This window comes from Triturus cristatus, chromosome 8, assembly GCF_964204655.1.
Source record: "Triturus cristatus chromosome 8, aTriCri1.1, whole genome shotgun sequence".
NCBI lineage: Eukaryota > Metazoa > Chordata > Amphibia > Caudata > Salamandridae > Triturus > Triturus cristatus.
In genome coordinates, this window is record NC_140591.1 from 1,670,027,389 (window position 1) to 1,670,045,789 (window position 18,401).

Sequence of the window (18,401 nt, forward strand, 5' to 3'; positions counted from 1 at the left end):
TTTCAAATTCAGGCTCCTGACAGTTCTTTTTCTGTTTTCCCACAACCCATGTATTTTACTAGGATTGGAAAAAAGTAGACACTAATGCTTTGAACAACTTGCTTAAGGAAAATCCACCCTCTATTTCTACGATGGTGCCTGACTCCGCTAAAAGCATCCAAGACTGGCTGTCTCGAGCTGTTGATGTTTGCCTCCCCCCTGCCAAGAAAAAATCATCCTACCATCACCCTCCTGCACCTTGGTTTACTGACAGCCTTAGGGTTGAAAAATCCAAATGCAAAGCATTAGAAAGAAAATGGCGGCGATGTTATGCTCCTGATTTAAAAATAATATATAAAAACTCCCTAAAAATATACCACAATCTAATCAAATCCTCTCGTGCTGCTTATACCTGTAATACCATTAACACTGCCACTAACCGCCCTAAGACACTGTTTAGCTTGGTGAAAAATTTGGCTGGTGCCCAGACTATAGCTAAACCTTTGCCTCTTAACAAACAATCTTGTGATGATCTAGCTAAATTCTTCTTAGAAAAAATTGAACTCATCCATTTAGAAATAGCAAACTCACCACTTAGTTGCCTTGCGTCCCCTCCCACTCTGGCTGATGCTTCTCATCAAGAATACTCCAGCGTCCCTCCCAAATTGTCCTGCTGGCCCTCTTTGAAACTGGAAACTTTTACTTCCATCCTTGGTTCCATTAAATCCGGTTCTCCTAATGACCCCCTTCCTGCCTCCATTTTGAAACAACTTGACCCTGTCCACCTCCAGGTTATCATGGAAGTTCTCAACTCCTCTCTTACTTCTTCTATTGTTCCTCCAATCTGGAATCACTCTATGGTAGTCCCTCTGCTAAAAAAGCCAGCTGCTGACCCTAAAGTCCTGTCTAACTTTCGCCCCATATCTCTGATTCCCATCTTCTCTAAGCTTTTAGAAAAACACATTCACACCCACCTTGTTAAATTTGTGGATACCAATAATCTTCTTCACCCTTCTCAGTCCGGTTTTCGTGCAGGCTTCTCGACTGAAACCACACTATTAGGCGTGACCGAAAGATTACGCCTTCTTTTGGATTCTGGTGAGACAGTCGCGCTCATATTGTTAGACCTGAGCACGGCTTTTGACACCATTTCTCACCCCATTCTTATTAACACTCTTGAATCCTTTGGTATCTGCGGTTCAGCTTTGGATTGGCTTTCTTCCTTTCTCACTGATCGCACTTTTCAAGTGTTTTCTGCATCTGATAGTTCTAACATCTCCCCTTCTTCTTTTGGAGTCCCTCAGGGCTCCATTCTGAGTCCTTTACTCTTCAATCTGTATGTAAGGCCTCTTGCCGACATTGCTGTTAATGCAGGACTTTCCTTTTTCTCCTACGCCGATGATTCTCAGATCATCTTTTCCCTCTCCAAATCTGATCCTTCATCTTCTGTTTCTGTTCTCCAGTCGGGCCTACGTCAAATTGCAGCTTGGATGACTAAAAACTATCTCAAGCTAAATGCAAACAAAACAGAGGTCCTTATTCTGGGTAAACAAAGGGATCTTTGGGGTTCTCATCACTGGCCGAATGAGTTGGGTCCCCTCCCCCGTCCTGTTGATCATGTCCGAAACCTGGGATTCTTCATTGATGATTCTTTGAAAATGCACCATCAAGCTATCAAAGTTTCAGGCACATGCTTCACCATCTTGAAGTGGCTGCGCAAGATCATCTGGATGCTGCCTAAAGACACCCAAAAAACCGTAGTCCATGCTCTCATTACGTCACATTTGGACTACGGCAACGTTTTGTTTTTGGGCGCAAATAAGGCAGTATCCCGTCGGCTACAACTTGTGCAAAACTCCGCTGCTCGACTTCTATGCAGAGTCCCTCGATGCTCACCTATCTCCCCCCATCTACGGGATCTTCATTGGCTTCGTATCGACAAACGGATTGAGTTTAAAGCCCTTTCCTTCATGCACAAAATCAAATGGGGCCTAGCACCTGATTATTTGCAGAATCTTGTCTGTCAATATGTTCCAATCCGTCCTCTTCGCTCTGCCTCCCTTGAGAAGTTCCACGTTCCCAGGTTTAAGCTTTCAAGAATGGGAGGTAGATCCTTTTCTGTCCTGGGCCCCTCTCTCTGGAACCTCATCCCTCTTGCCCTACGCAGAGAGCCGTCCTATTCTCATTTCCGTTGGGCCCTCAAGACCTGGCTTTTTAATCAATAGGCTTTCTCCTTTTCAGTAGTTCCGTCCAGGCGCCGGGAAACCCTGTTGGGTAGCTGTTGCGCCATATAAGTTAAATAAATAAATAAATAGATAGTGACCAACTGATGCAGCATGTTATACAACAACAGAGACAGTGATGCACACATTCACATAGTTTAGTTACTAATCCATGTATTAAGTGAGATACTTTTAATTACTCACTTAAACAGACAGCCAGACAGCTACTTAATCCTCCATCCAGACAGTTATATATCCACTCAATCTTCAATACAGATTGGTATATATATAATACATATTTACATTTCTAACTAAACCACATTCACTGGATGATGTACTCAGTGATGTCATCAGTGATGTCATTTGAGATGTCATCAGTGATGTCATCAGTGATGTCACTGACCATGTCATGATAGATGTAATTTGTGACATCATCAGCAGTGCATTGCGGGTGCACAAGTTATAGTTAGCTGAACTAACTAGAACAGGGGAATTCCAATGGTTTTGTATGAGTGAAATGTCCAACTAACAATAAGACCCCTGAAACCTATGTTTTTTTCAGTGAATTTCTAAGGTTTTTTAAATGCTAATTCCTAACTATAACGTGCCTGAAACCTATGGTTTTTTCAGAGAATGTCAAAGGTGTTTTAAGTGCTAATTTCTAACTATGCCTACAGAGATAGGACATGTGAAGAAAGAAGAAAAAACGCACAGAAAAAAAAAAAGAAATGCAGAAAGAAGCAACAGAAGTCCTCAAAGACGAAGAAAAGTGCAGGAAGAAGGATAACGTGCAGAAAGAACAAACAGAAGAGCAGAAAGAAGCCTTGTTGCAAAATTATCCTGTACCCTCAACTTTTTCAGACGGATACTGGTGGTAACTGAGTCTGACTAACCAGTCCTAGAGCCAGTGCTATGTTAAAAGACACTCAGAATACAGTGAAAACACCTACATACACTAGGGAACACTATGCGTTGGGGTCCCCCTGTGATTAGCATGACCTCCTCTGTAAGCCCCTAGTATATAATAGGGCAGGGGATTAAAACTGGCGTGTTTGAACACGTCACCTCAGGCCCCGTCCCCTCTCTTCCCTACTGTGTAAACATGCCCTGTGGCCGTTTAAGTTGGGAGATTAAGTCCCATTGAATCCTGAGGGTCCCTAAGGTCCAACTAGACCACTAGGTACCTCCAGTAAGCGCCACAGAGCTGCATTGCAGAGAGATGTAAAAAGGGGCACGGCCTAGACCACCTCTCTGCAACGCAGCGCAGTGGCGCTTACTGGAAGCACCTGGTGGGCTAGTTGGCCCCCAGGGTCCCTCAGGATTGAAGGGGAATTATTTCCCTAACTTAAAACGCGCCACAGGGTTTGTTTGCACAGGTCACCTCAGGCACCGTCCCCTCCCTTCACCACTGTGTAAACGTGCCCTGTGGCGGTTCTAAGTTGAGAGATTAAGTCCCCTTGAATCCTAAGGGTCCCTAGGGTCAAACTAGCCCACTAGGTACCTCCAGTAAGCGCCACAGAGCTGCGTTGCATAGAGGTGTAAAAAGGGGCGTGGCCTCAGAACACCTGTCTGCAACGCAGCTTCCTGGTGCATACTGGAGATACCTGTTGGGCTAGTTGTCCCTCAGGGACCCTCAGTATTGAAGGGGAATTAATTCCCCAACTTACAACTGGCCAGGGGGCACGTTTGCAGAGTGCTGCAAGGAGGGGGCGTGGCCTCCGGCGCGATGTCGGTCTTTTATTTTTTTTATTTTTTTAAGAAAGAGGGCTGTGTGGTCCCCCTGCTTTTTCTAATTTATTGGCCCTGGGGACCCCATTCCCCAGGAAAACACACAAGATGAGGGATGGAATGTTGCACATTGGCAAAACATTCACCCCCAGTCACAGGTCTGGATTTAACCCATCGTTATTTTGCTCACCACGCCACCCCAGTTCAGACATGGCCATATGCAATTCAGTCTTGACTCTGTGCCTCATGGGAACAGTCCAGCCCGAACTGCCAAGCCATGTCTTCCCTGGGCTGGAATCAAGCATCCTAGGACTAGTTTCGGGGTTTCACCTGTCTTCAGCCAGGATAGCTTGACTCCGGTGGCGTAGTGAGCACGGGACCCACGTCTGGGCATACCCTTCCCACATAGGGTGAACAGCAAAACACACAAGATGATGGACGGAATGTTGCACATTGGCAAAACATTCACCCCCAGTCACAGATCTGGGTTTAATCCATCGATATATTGCTCACCACGCCACCCCAGTTCAGACATGGCCATATACTAATCAGTCTTGACCCTGTGCCTCATGGGAACAGTCCAGCCCGAACTGCCAAGCCATGTCATCCCTGGACTGGAATCAAGCATCCTAGGACCGGTTTTTGGGGTTTCACCCATCCCCCCAGGGCCTGCACCCTAATTTTCTTTGTTGAAAAAAATAAATTTTCCCCTCCCAAGGCCTTAATCGGCCCCGGGGACCCCAACCCCTGGGTCATGGCCTTTTTTTTTTTTATTCTTTAGGAGGGGGGCTGCGTTGCCCCCCTCCTCAGGTCACTTATGGCCCCGGGGACCCCATCCCCCGGGGCCGGCCTTTGTTTTTTATTATTTAAAAAAATATATATATTTATAGAAACACCTAGGACATGCTGGACAAACCGTATGTACCTATCACCATGACGATTTGTGTGATATTCATTAAAAGGCGACTATGCATACAATGAATCCACGTGGAATGTATTTACACCGCTAGTGAAGCTCTGACATGTCTGACGCCCTGCCGTGCCTAATCCCGGCGCCCCCGCTGGTGGGTACTCTCCAAGTAGACACCCTTGTCGTTTATTTATACAAACATGGGTAGCTATTGATGGGCACATTTAATACACACGCACACCAAGCCATTCAAAGGGGATTCGACAAAAATTCGACCAAACTATGCAAGTAACCCCCCTCACGGTTAATAAAAAACACATCCACCGCCGGATGTGTAATACTTTTTATTTTACTCTCTGGAAAGTAGACGAACCTTACCTGAGAGTCACAGCGTGCTCCTGGCTGAGCCCAATGCTGTGTTACACCCAACAGTGCCCGCCGATTGCCTCACACCTCTGTGTTGTACTCCACCAGCTAGTGCGTATGCTATGACACTCTCTAGCCCATGTGCACTGTAACACCACCCTGTGAATATGTCATGCCACACTGGCCTTCGCACGGGTTATATTGCCCCATCTAACGTGCCTTCCTCGATGCCTATGTTATAACGCACAGCGCTATGCCATACATATTACAAACTGGGATCCATATCTTTGTCACAGTGCATATGCAACGTTACACTCCCCAGCACATATTTTATATTACAACTTTAGAGACTAGTTAGGTCACACAACACTGCCCTGTGCATATTACACTCCAAGGCGCATATCGCATAGCACGCGCTAGTGCCTGTGCTATCTCGCGCTCTCCAATGAATCTGTCATTGCGCACAATGTATTGCATATTATATTTCACGGCCCGGTTCATGTTATATCACAACTTTTGGTGCATAGTTTATACCATATACTAGATCTAGTTTTCATTTTCAATCGTGCTTTTAGGACTATGTTCTATATAACACTGTGTCCACCTACCCTTTTCATGGGCATTACATTTTGCGATGGGGGTGGAGAGTCAGGGGGTGTTTCTGCCAAGTGAGCCCGGAGTCACAGTCACAAATGTCCTCTTCTTCCTGAATAAAAGTGAGATTATGCTGCATACTTGCTCATATTTTAAGTAGTTCGCACAGACACACATTGTAAAAACAATAAAGTTCCTAATACCCACCTTCTCTGAACAGTTAGCTTGCTGCCCCATCCACCTCCTCCCTATCCTCAGTTGTCTGAATCCATGGACCAGCCTCCTCCTTCCTGCCATGCATGGTCTGATGTGCTGCCACTGCCCTCCATTTAGCATGATGTACCAGTCCACTCCTCCTGCCCTCCATTGCCCAATTCTATGGCCCATCATTGACCTCCTGCTTAGCCTCTGTGCTTAGCTTGCTGCCCCTATTCTCCTTCCCCCTGCCCTCCGATGTCTTTATGCATGCCCCTGCTCCATCCTTTTTGCCCACCATGTTCCATGGACCTGCCACTCCTATCTACTCTGAGTGTTCTGTTGAGCTGCCACTCCCCTCCCACCTGCCTAACATTGTCAGATGACTGTAACCTGTCCCTGCCACCTCCAACCTGCCTGTCCACATGCCATGCCCCTATCCCCTTCCTCCAGTCCTCCACGGTCCATTCTACTGCCCCACCCTTCTGCTCTCCCTGGTCTGTTGTGCTGCAGCTGCTCCTCCTACCTGCCCTGCGCGGTCTGTTGTGAGGCACCTTCCCCTGAACTCTCTTGTCTGTGCCCAGGTCCTGACTCTCCCTTCTATCCTCCATGGTCCTTTGTGCATGCCCCTTCACCCTCCTTAATGCCCAACATAGCCATTGTGCTGCCACTAACCCTCACGCTTGCCAAGCATGGTCTTCTGTACTGCCATGGCCCCTCCCACCTTCCCTGTGTGGTCAGCTAGCTGCCCCTAACCCCCTCCCACCTTTCCTCCATGGTCTGTGTGTATGCCCTCATAGTCTCATTGGTGCTCTCCATGGTGTGTCTTGTTTCTAGTGCCCATTCTGCCTGATCTCCATGGTCATCTTGCTTCTCCTGCCCTGCCCTCTTGCCCCCAGCCCTCTGTTTCCATGTGCAGACCCCTATTCCCTCCCTTCTGGCTTGTCTGTTCCATTGTAATGCCCCTGATCCATCCCTCGTGCCCTTTATGGTCTGTTATGCTGCAGCTTTCTCTCCTGTCTGAGTCAGCTAGCTACCATTGCCTCTTTCCCCTCTGTTCTCTGTTGTCCATGTGCATGGTCCTGTCCCCTCCCTATTGCTTTCTATGGATTGTTGTGCTGCATTCCCGTCCCGCATGCGCTGTGTGGTGTATTGTGCTGCTGCAAACCCTGATGCCTGCCCTGTAGGCTCAGTTTGGTGCACCTCTCCATGTCCCTCCTGTCCTCTGTTATCCGAGTCCATGTCCCTACCCCAGTTCCTCCTGCCTACCATGATCCAATGTACCATACTTGTGAACATTTTGAACTTGGTAAGAGGGAGATTTTGAAAAAAAACTGGGGTATTGATTTTCCCCTTTGAGTTACATTGAAAAAGAGGAGATTGTAGACAGGAGACAGATCAAATAAAGCCCATTTGAGCTTAAAAACATTGGACGTTTCCTGGCTGAAACTGGTCTGTTGGCATGTATGGTTGTACTACCACTGCCTCTTCCTTCTGCCCACAATGGTCTATTATATTGCCACAGCCTCTCTTGCCAGTACTGTATTGTTGGTTTGATGCCCCTGCCCCCCTTTCCACTGCCCTTCATAGTCTGTTGTGCTGCCACTGCCCTTCCTGCCTGCCCAGTGTGGTCAAATTGTTGCCTCTGCACTCTCCTACCTGCCTTCAATTTTCAGAGTCCGTGCCCCTGGGCTCTGCCTCTCAACAGTATCCCAATGAACAACTAGATTGCTAACATTCTATATTTATTACAAAAGTGTGGAACGACTAACGTCATCTTGATGTAATCAAAACTGTAATACCTAGAGCATTTCCTTTAGAAATTACATATATGAGAGGGTCTTATTTGCATCAAAATTATGGTTTGTGCTCTAAAAAACTAAAATGAGGACATATTTTTTGAGTTTTCAAATAGCGACAAAGAACTTTTAAATTATTTGTAATCTTTATGTTTTTTTATCCTGTTGACCACTTGATTAAATGTTGCACCTAGGGGAGAGGATGTGGTGTTACTTCCAGAGCTGCAGACTTTGCAACTGGGGAACCAGGTTGGAGTTTCTGCTTCAGCTCAACATTCTGTGATTCTGGTCAAATCACTTAATCTCCCCATGTCTACAACCAAAATGAATTCGATCTTGTGTGATGTAACCAATGCTCATGTAAAGCACTCCAATACCTGACAAGTCTGCACTATATAAAACTGCAAATACACAAAAAATAAGTGTTTTGCACACTTCTGTCATTGGGCTACATGTGGGCTACATGTGGGTGATATTTGTGCTGCAATGTGCTCTTTTGTCTCTGGTGGCCATCTTGGGAGATTTATTTGTTATGAAGTTTTCTAATTTCGTCATTTACTGCAGTCTCCTCAGTAGGAAATGCTTTCAGTTTTTTACTTTGATTCCATCAAGAAGGTATTCAGATATGTCACACATTTGCCATAAATTCTGAATGTTAGCACTCTAGTTGCTCATTAGATCACTGTAGTAAAGCTACTGCTCACCACGGAAGTCTGCTGCTGGTATTAAAAGTGCATGTTTCAGTCTGCATATCAGAATGTTTGTAATGAAATAGAAGAGGATTTGAGAAGTCACTCAAAATGTGCCCTAATTTTTCTTTCTTCAGCACTAATCATAATTTCCATGGTAAAATTAACCCCCTCATTTTGTTCCTTTGTAAATTAAATGTTTTAAGTGTTATCAGTTTATTCCAATCAAGATGGCTTCAGTTGTGCCATACGTTTGTCATAGGTAAGACAGTAAGTGCTCTAGTTGTTTTTAAGAACACTCTGGGACATTCTGTCATTGGGCTATACTTGGGCTACACCTGAGTGATATTTGTGCTACATTTGGCCTCTTTTGTCTCTGGTGGCCATTTTGGGAGACTTATTTGTTATGAAGTTTCTTAATTTCCTCATTTACTACAGTCTCCTCAGTAGGAAATACTTTGAGTTTTTTACTTTGATTCCATCAAGAAGGCATTCAGATGTGTCACACATTTGCCATAAGTTCAGAATGTTAGCACTCTAGTTGCTCATTAGATCGCTGTAGTGAAGCTACTGCTCACCAGGGAAGTCTGCTGCTGGAATTGAAAGTGCATGTTTCAGTCTGCATGTCAGATTTTTTTAATTAATTAGAAGAGGATTTGAGAAGTCACTCAAAATGTGCCCAAATTTTTCTTTCTGCAGCACTAATCATACTTTCTATGGCAAAATGAACCACTTTATTCCAATCAAGATGGCTTCAGGTGTGCAATACGTTTATCATAAGTAGGACTGTTAGCGCTCTAGTTGTTCTTTAGAACACTCTGGGAAGCTGCAGTAGAACACAAAGGAATCAACTGAAAGTCTCTGCCCTTGTTGGATGTACATGTTTTACTGAGAATGTCAGACTTCATTCTCACATGACTGAGAAAGATAATGTGAATTTACAGAAAATATGTTCTCAGTTTAGCTTATAGATCACCTTCCAAACCTCTGTGGGAAAAGCATGAGAACATTGTTTTCTCTCAAACATGATTCATGATATCACAGCAGAATGCTTTTTCTCATGGTAAAATCACCTTAGAACACACCACAATTCCTAAAATGAGTATGGTACCATCAACAAATGATTTATAATGTAACTAAAGTCTTAAAACCTTCTATTAACTGCAATGCTTTTTAATGAGGTGCTATCATGTTTATTGGTCCCAAGATGGCTGCCAACACTTCTTGGATGAAGTACTGACAGCCAATCATATCTCACGATGAGATGTGTAGTTAGGCTCCGCCCAGATATATCTATCTTTTTAACTCTAATTTTCTCAGGAACTACTGAACGGATTTACACCATTTAAGCACAAAGCACAAGTCTGAACTGAGGACTACCTCTTTGCCAAATTTGGTGTAATTCCGTTCAGCAGTTCGGGCTGTAGCTGAGTCAACAGGTCCTATGGGAAAAGTCATTTCTCGGCCCCCGCTTGACGAATCACCGTGAAATTGTCAGGATAGGAGCGGACTAGAGCTGGCCAAAAGTTTGGAAAATTTCGCGAAGATTCATCAATCGGCGCCAATGTTATTCCGAATAGAAGGTTGCGGATTTCCAATGGAAAATAGGTCCTAACTATAACTACCTACTGGCGACGACTAGGTAATCTATATATATATATACATGTGATCAAGGCCGTTCGTCGGCCGAAACGCATCATGACATAAGGGAGACTTCAATACTTTTGAAAATAAACAACAGTATTTACCGACGAAGAGGAGTTTGTGTATTCTTTTTTCCCGGAGAATGCTCTGTGTCCATATATATATATATATTCACTGAAAAAATCATAGGTTTCACACATGTTATAGTTAGCGGAAATTTTACTGATAAAAAACCAGTGAAATTCCCCCGTTATAGTTAGTGCAGGCAACTATAACTCACGCGACCGCAATCCTCTGCTGATGCTAATACTGTATTTAGACACTTATTTGCCAATGTCTTCTTCCATACATTTTTAGCTATACATATATTACAAATATTTTTTTTTCATAAAGACACATATGTCATCAGCAGAAGATTGCGGTCGCGTGAGTTATAGTTGCCTGCACTAACTATAACGGGGGAATTTCACTGGTTTTTTATCAGTAAAATTTCCGCTAACTATAACATGTGTGAAACCTATGGTTTTTTCAGTGAATTTGCAAGGTTTTTTAAATGCTAATTCCTAACTATAACGTGTGTGAAACCTATGGTTTTTTCAGTGAATTTGTACGGTTTTTTAAATGCTAAGTTACTTTACGCCATTCGTGGTGTGCGCGCCCACTTAACGCAGTTCGTTCCGTGCGCGCACCGTGCGCTTCGCGCACCGTGCGTGCACAGTAAGCACGCGGTGCGCTTCGTGCACCGCGCGCCCACTTTACACAGTTAGTGCCGTGCACGCACGGTGGGCACGCGGTGCGCTACGTTACGCTAGATGGCCCATGTACGCACGATGCGCTTCGCGCACCGTGCGCACATGGAGGACATATGATGCACTTCGTTTTGAAAGGTAATATTTTAATTTTTCGTAATTTTTATAAGCCTTGCACAAATGGTGCCCTTCGGGCACCATTTGCACACGGGGTGGAGAGAGTGTGGATAATTTTTTCTTTTATTATTTTTGTTTAAAATATTCGAGTTTAGCCCGCCAGTAGGTAATATATATATATATATATCTTTGAGCCATCCATGTATGAGTTGCCTCCTCCTAAACGAGAGTTGCTTCGTTGTTACCGGACCCCACGGAAGCCGGTCTCTTTAAAATTGCCTTTGAAGTCTTCCCCAGTATTTTCGGAAGAAAAATGAAACCTTGTGTGGTTTGGGCAAATTTGTATTCCTCAATCAGCCGCTCGCCAGACGCGTTTCGAGTGCGTAGCACCCTTGTTCACTGACATAGAGATACATTATTAGCGGCCATTTCACTTACTGCACACGTGACTTCTAATCTACAAATTAAGTGTATGTGAAAACAGACTCGTAGTTTTTCATATCGGTACAGTTATATGCTGTTGGCAACAAATGGAAACGCTCATAATTATCGTCATATATTATTTCATTATACTTAAAAATAAAATAAAGACCTAAATGATTTTGCGTTTAAAATTGATTACTCGCGAATTTGCCTTCGTCAATTATTTGAAAATAGTAATGCCCAAGTGGGCCTTCTTATTGACCTTTTCATTCTAGCCCTAGTGGGCAATTGCCAATACAATGCATCAATTCATACGAAAAACAAGTCTCAAAGTTGTATAATAAAAACATTTCTTATAAAAGCAATTATAAGAACTGATTACTAAAGATGCGTGTACAAATCCTCTTCAATATTTAAACCATCTGGCTGTTTTGAATTCAATTCGATTATATAGCGTGACTCTAATCTCCTCAATTGCTTTTCTCTATTGCCTCCCCTTGGATTTTTTTCAATGGCATCAATCACATAGTACGATAGTCCCTCCACTCTTTTTTTATGGAATCTCTCAAAATGTCGAGCGACAGGGAATGACCTGTCGCCATTTTTTATTGCTCTCAAGTGTTGAAGGACTCTTTTATGTACCTCTAGGATTGTGCTGCCCACGTACCTCAAGCCACAAGGGCATTGAAGCACGTAGACAGCAAAATCCGTCTTGCAAGAAAATTTACCTTTTATCTTTTTCATTCTCTTACTTAAACCTGGTTCATACATTGCTGTATTATATATATATTATATATATCTATATATATCTCTGAACCACACAACCCCTCCAATACGAGAGATGTAAGCCCACACAGGTAGGTGAATCCAACGTCCTTTAATTGCAGTTAAAAGCGAGCGGCATAATGCATTTCAACACAAAGTGCCTTCCTCAGATGCCATTGCTCGTTCCAAAATTCACATGGAGCGTCTCACTGAAGTCAATATATATATATATATTATCTACTGGCGGTCGCCAGTAGATAGTTATAGTTAGGACCCTGTTTCCATAGGAAATCCGCAACATTCTATTTGGAATAACTTCGGCGCCGGTCGACGAATCCTCGCAAAATTTTCAAAATAGGTGGAGCGCTCCGCTCCGCTCCTACCCTGAAAGTCTCAGGGGGATTCGTTAAGCGGGGGCTGAGAAAAAAGGGGGGTCCCAAAACGCGTTTTTCCCATGCATTTTTCCATAGGACCTTTAGACACAGCTACAGCCCGAACGGCTGAACAGAGTTACTTGAAATTTGGCAGAGAGGTAGTCTACAGGTCAAGGAAGTGCCTTTTGTAGGTTTGGTGTAAATCTGTTCAGTAGATCCTGAGAAAATAGCATTTAAATCAATATATATATCTGTGGCAGCTTACGGTGCGCTTACCGTGCGCTTACGGTAAGCTTACCGTACGCGTACGGTGCCGTGCACGAGCGCGAATATGATTGGCTGTTAGATCTTAGTAAACATTCGAATCAGTCGAAACCAGGAAGCTGCGGCCGCCATTTTCTATCTCGCACTCTGAGGGGGGGAAGAAAAACAAAGGCAAAAAACATGTAAAGGGGCTATTTAGACAGCTCCTAACCACCTTGCCTTGATGAAGGTGTCCCCAAAGAACCCCTAATGCCAAAAATGCGATTTTAATTTTTTTCGAAAAATCGCCGATTACGCTTACCGTACGCGTACGGTAAAAATAATGTTAAAAACAAAAAATTATCCACACTCTCCACACCCCGTCTGCAAATTGTTCCCGAAGGGCACCATTTGTGCATGGCTAAATCTTTCGCAATGCAAATGTAAAAAATTACCTTTCACAACGAAGCGCATAATATGTCCTCCATGTGCGTACATGGCCCATCCAGCATAACGTGGGCACGCGGTGCGCGTAGCGCACCGGGTGCCCACCGTGCGTGCACGGCACTAACTGCGTAAAGTGGGCGCGCGGTGCGCGAAGCGCACCGCGTGCTCACTGTGCGCGCACGGTGCGCGAAGCACACCGTGCACGCACGGAACGAACTGCGTTAAGTGGGCGCGCACGCCACGAATGGCGTAAAGTAACTTAGCATTTAAAAAACCGTACAAATTCACTGAAAAAAACGTAGGTTTCACACACGTTATAGTTAGGAATTAGCATTTAAAAAAACCTTGCAAATTCACTGAAAAAACCATAGGTTTCACACATGTTATAGTTAGCTGGACATTTTACTGATAAAAAACCAATGAAATTCCCCCGTTATAGTTAGTGCAGGCAACTATAACTCACGCGACCGCAATCCTCTGCTGATGACATATGTGTCTTTATGAAAAAAAAATATTTGTAATATATGTATAGCTAAAATTTAATGGAAGAAGCCAAGGGCAAATAAGTGTCTAAATACAGTATTAGCATCAGCAGAGGATTGCGGTCGCGTGAGTTATAGTTGCCTGCACTAACTATAACAGGGGAATTTCATTGGTTTTTTATCAGTAAAATGTCCAGCTAACTATAACATGTGTGAAACCTATGGTTTTTTCAGTGAATATATATATATGTATATATATATATATATTATCTACTGGCGGTCGCCAGTAGATAGTTATAGTTAGAACCGAGTTCCCATAGGAAATCTGAAAATTCTATTTTAAATAACTTTGGCGCCGGTTGACTTACCTTCGTGAAATTTTCAAAACTAATGGGGCGCTCCGCTCAGCTCCTACCCTGAAAGTCTCGGGGTGATTCGTCAAGCGAGGGCTGAGAAAAAAGGGGGGTCCTAAAACGCGTTTTCCCCATGCATTTTCCCATAGGACCTTTAGTCGAAGGTACAGCCCGAACGGCTGAACAGAATTACTTGAAATTTGGCAAAGAGGTAGTCCTCAGGTCAGGCATGTGCCTTTTGCTTACATGGTGTAAATCCGTTCAGTAGTTCCTGAGAAAATCAAAAGTAAAATCACATATATATCTGGGCGGAGCCTACCACACATCTCATCGTGAGATCTGATTGGCTGTCAGCACTTTATCCAAGAAGTGTTGGCAGCCATCTTGGAACCAATACACATGATAGCACCTCATTAAAAAGCATTGCAGTTAATAGAAGGTTTTAAGACTGTAGTTACATTATAAATCATTTGTTGATGGTACTATACCTTATTTTTGGAATTGTGGTGTGTTCTAAGGTGATTTTACCATGTGAAAAAGACTTCTGCTGTGATATCTTGAATCATGTTTGAGAGAAAAGTATTTTCTCATGCTTTTCCCACAGAGGTTTGTAAGGTGATCTATAAGCTAACTGAGAGCATATTTTCTGTAAATTCACATTATCTTTCTCAGTCATGTGAGAATGAAGTCTGACATTCTCAATAAAACATGTACATCCAACAAGGGCAGAGACTGTTAGTTGATTCCTTTGTGTTCTACTGCAGCTTCCCAGAGTGTTCTAAAGAACAACTAGAGCGCTAACAGTCCTACTTATGACAAACGTATGGCACACCTGAAGCCATCTTGGTTGGAATAAAGTGATAATTCTTAAAACATTTAATTTACAAAGGAACAAAATGAGGGGATTCATGTTGCCATAGAAAGTATGATTAGTGCTGCAGAAAGAAAAATTAGGGCACATTTTGAGTGACTTCTCAAATCCTCTTCTATGTCATAAAAAGATTCTGACGTGCAGACTGAAATATGCACTTTGAATACCAGCAGCAGACTTCCCTGGTGAGCAGTAGCTTTACTACAGTGATCTAATGAGCAACTAGAGTGCTAACATTCAGAATTTATGGCAAATGTGTGACACATCTGAATGCCTTCTTGATGGAATCAAAGTAAAAAACTGAAAGTAGTTCCTACTGAGGAGACTGCAGTAAATGAGGAAATTAGGAAACTTCATAACAAATAAATCTCCCAAGATGGCCACCAGAGACAAAAGAGCCCAAATGTAGCCCAAATATCACCCAGATGTAGCCCAAGTATAGCCCAATGACAGAATGTCCCAGAGTTTTCTAACGAACAACTACAGCTCTAACAGTCTTACTTATGACAAAAGTATGGCACACCTGAAGCCATCTTGATTGGAATAAACTGGTAACACTTAAAACATTTAATTTCAAAAGGAACACAATGAGGGGGTTCATTTTGCCATAGAAATTATGATTAGTGCTGAAGAAAGAAAAATGAGGGCACATTTTGAGTGACTTCTCAAATCCTCTTCTATTTCATTAAAAAATTCTGATATGCAGACTGAAACATGCACTTTTAATACCAGCAGCAGACTCCCGTGGGGAGCAGTAGCTTTACTACAGTGATCTATTGAGCAACTAGAGTGCTAACATTCAGAATTTATGGCAAATGTGTGACATATCTGAATACCTTCTTGATGGAATCAAAGTAAAAAACTGAAAGCATTTCCTACTGAGGAGACTGCAGTAAATAAGGAAATTAGGAAACTTCATAACAAATAATTCTACCAAGATGGTCACCAGACACAAAAGAGCCTAAATGCAGCACAAATATCACCCAGATGTAGCCCACATGTAGCCCAATGACAGAAGTGTGCACAACACTTATTTTTTGTGTATTTGCAGTTTTATATAGTGCAGACTTGTCAGGTATTGGAATGCTTTACATGAGCATTGGTTACATCACACAAGATCAAATTCCTTTTGGTTGTAGACATGGGGAGATTAAGTGATTTGACCACAATCACAGAATGTTGAGCTGAAGTAGAAACTCCAACCTGGTTCCCCAGTTGCAAATTCTGCTGCTCTGGAAGTAACACCACATCCTCTCGCCAAGGTGCAACATTTAATCAAGTGGTCAACTGGATAAAAAAACATAAAGATTACAAATAATTTAAAAGTTCTATGTCGCTATTTGAAAACTCAGAAAATATGTCCTCATTTTTGTTTTTTAGAGCACTAACCATAATTTTGATGCAAATAAGACCCTCTCATATATGTACTTTCTAAAGGAAATACTCTAGGTATTACAGTTTTGATTACATCAAGATGACGTCAGGCGTTCCACACTTTTGTAATAAATATAGAATGTTAGCAATCTAGTTGTTCATTGGGATACTGTTGAGTGGCAGAGGCCAGGGGCACGGACTCTGAAAATTGAAGGCAGGTAGGAGAGTGCAGAGGCAACAATTTGACCACACTGGGCATACAGGAAGGGCAGTGGCAGCACGACAGACTATGGAGGCAGTGGAAAGGGGGGCAGGGACAACAAACCAACAATACAGGACTGGCAAGAGAGGCTGTGGTAATATAATAGACCATTGTGGGCAGAAGGAAGAGGCAGTGGTAGTACAACCATACATGCCAACAGACCCGTTTCAGCCAGGAAACGTCCAATGTTTTTAAGCTCAAATGGGCTTTATTTGATCTGTCTCCTGTCTACAATCTCCTCTTTTTCAATGTAACTCAAAGGGGAAAATCAATACCCCAGTTTTTTTTCAAAATCTCCCTCTTACCAAGTTCAAAATGTTCGCAAGTATGGTACATTGAATCATGGTAGGCAGGAGGAATTGGGGTAGGGACATGGACTCGGATAACAGAGGACAGGAGGGACATGGAGAGGTGCACCAAACTGACCCTACAGGGCAGGCATCAGGGTTTGCAGCAGCACAATACACCACACAGCGCATGCGGGACGGGAGTGCAGCACAACAATCCATAGAAAGCAATAGGGAGGGGACAGGACCATGCACATAGACAACAGAGAACAGATGGGAAAGAGGCAATGGTAGCTAGCTGACCATAATGGACAGACAGGAGAGAAAGCTGCAGCATAACAGACCATAAAGGGCAGGAGGGATGGATCAGGGGCATTACAATGGAACAGACAAGCCAGGAGGGAGGGAATAGGGGGTCTGCACATGGAAACAGAGGGCTGGGGGCAAGGTGGCAGGGCAGGAGCAGCAAAATGACCATGGAGGTCAGGCAGGATGGGCACTAGAAACAAGACTCACCATGGAGAGCAACAATGAGACTATGGTGGCATACACACAGACCATGGAGGGAAGGTGGGAGGGGGTCAGGGGCAGCTAGCTGACCACACAGGGAAGGTGGGAGGGGCCATGGCGGCACAGAAGACCATGCATGGCAAGCGGGAGGGTTAGTGGCAGCACAATGGCTATGATGGGCAAGAAGGAGGGTGCAGGGGCATGCACAAAGGACCATGGAGGATAGAAGGGAGGGTCAGGACCTGGGCACAGACAAGAGAGTTCAGGGGAAGGGGCCTCACCACAGACCGTGCGGGGCAGGCAGGAGGAGCAGTTGCAGCAGAACAGATCAGGGAGGGCAGAAGGGTGTAGCAGTAAAATGGACCATGGAGGACAGGAGGAAGGGGATAGGGGCATGGCATGTGGACAGGCAGGGTGGAGGTGGCAGGGACAGGTTACAGTCATCTGACAATGCTAGGCAGGTGGGAGGGGAGTGGCAGCTCAACAGAACACTCAGAGTAGATAGGAGTGGCAGGTCCATGGAACATAGTGGGCAAAAAGGATGGAGCAGGGGCATGCACAAAGACATCGGAGGGCAGGGGGAAGGAGAATAGGGGCAGCAAGCTAAGCACCGAGGCTAAGCAGGAGGTCAGTGATGGGCCATAGAATTGGGCAATGGAGGGCAGGAGGAGGGGACTGGTACATCATGCTAAATGGAGGGCAGTGGCAGCACACCAGACCATGCATGGCAGGAGGGAGGAGGCTAGTCCATGGATTCAGACAACACAGGATAGGGAGGAGGTGGATGGGGCAGCAAGCTAACTGTTCAGAGAAGGTGGGTATTAGGAACTTTATTGTTTTTAAAATGTGTGTCTGTGCGAACTACTTAAAATATGAACAAGTATGCAGCATAATCTCACTTTTATTCAGGAAGAAGAGGACGTTTGTGACTGTGACTCCGGGCTCACTTGGCAGAAACACCTCCTGACCCTCCACCCCCATCGCTAAATGTAATGCCCGTGAAAAGGGTAGTTGGACG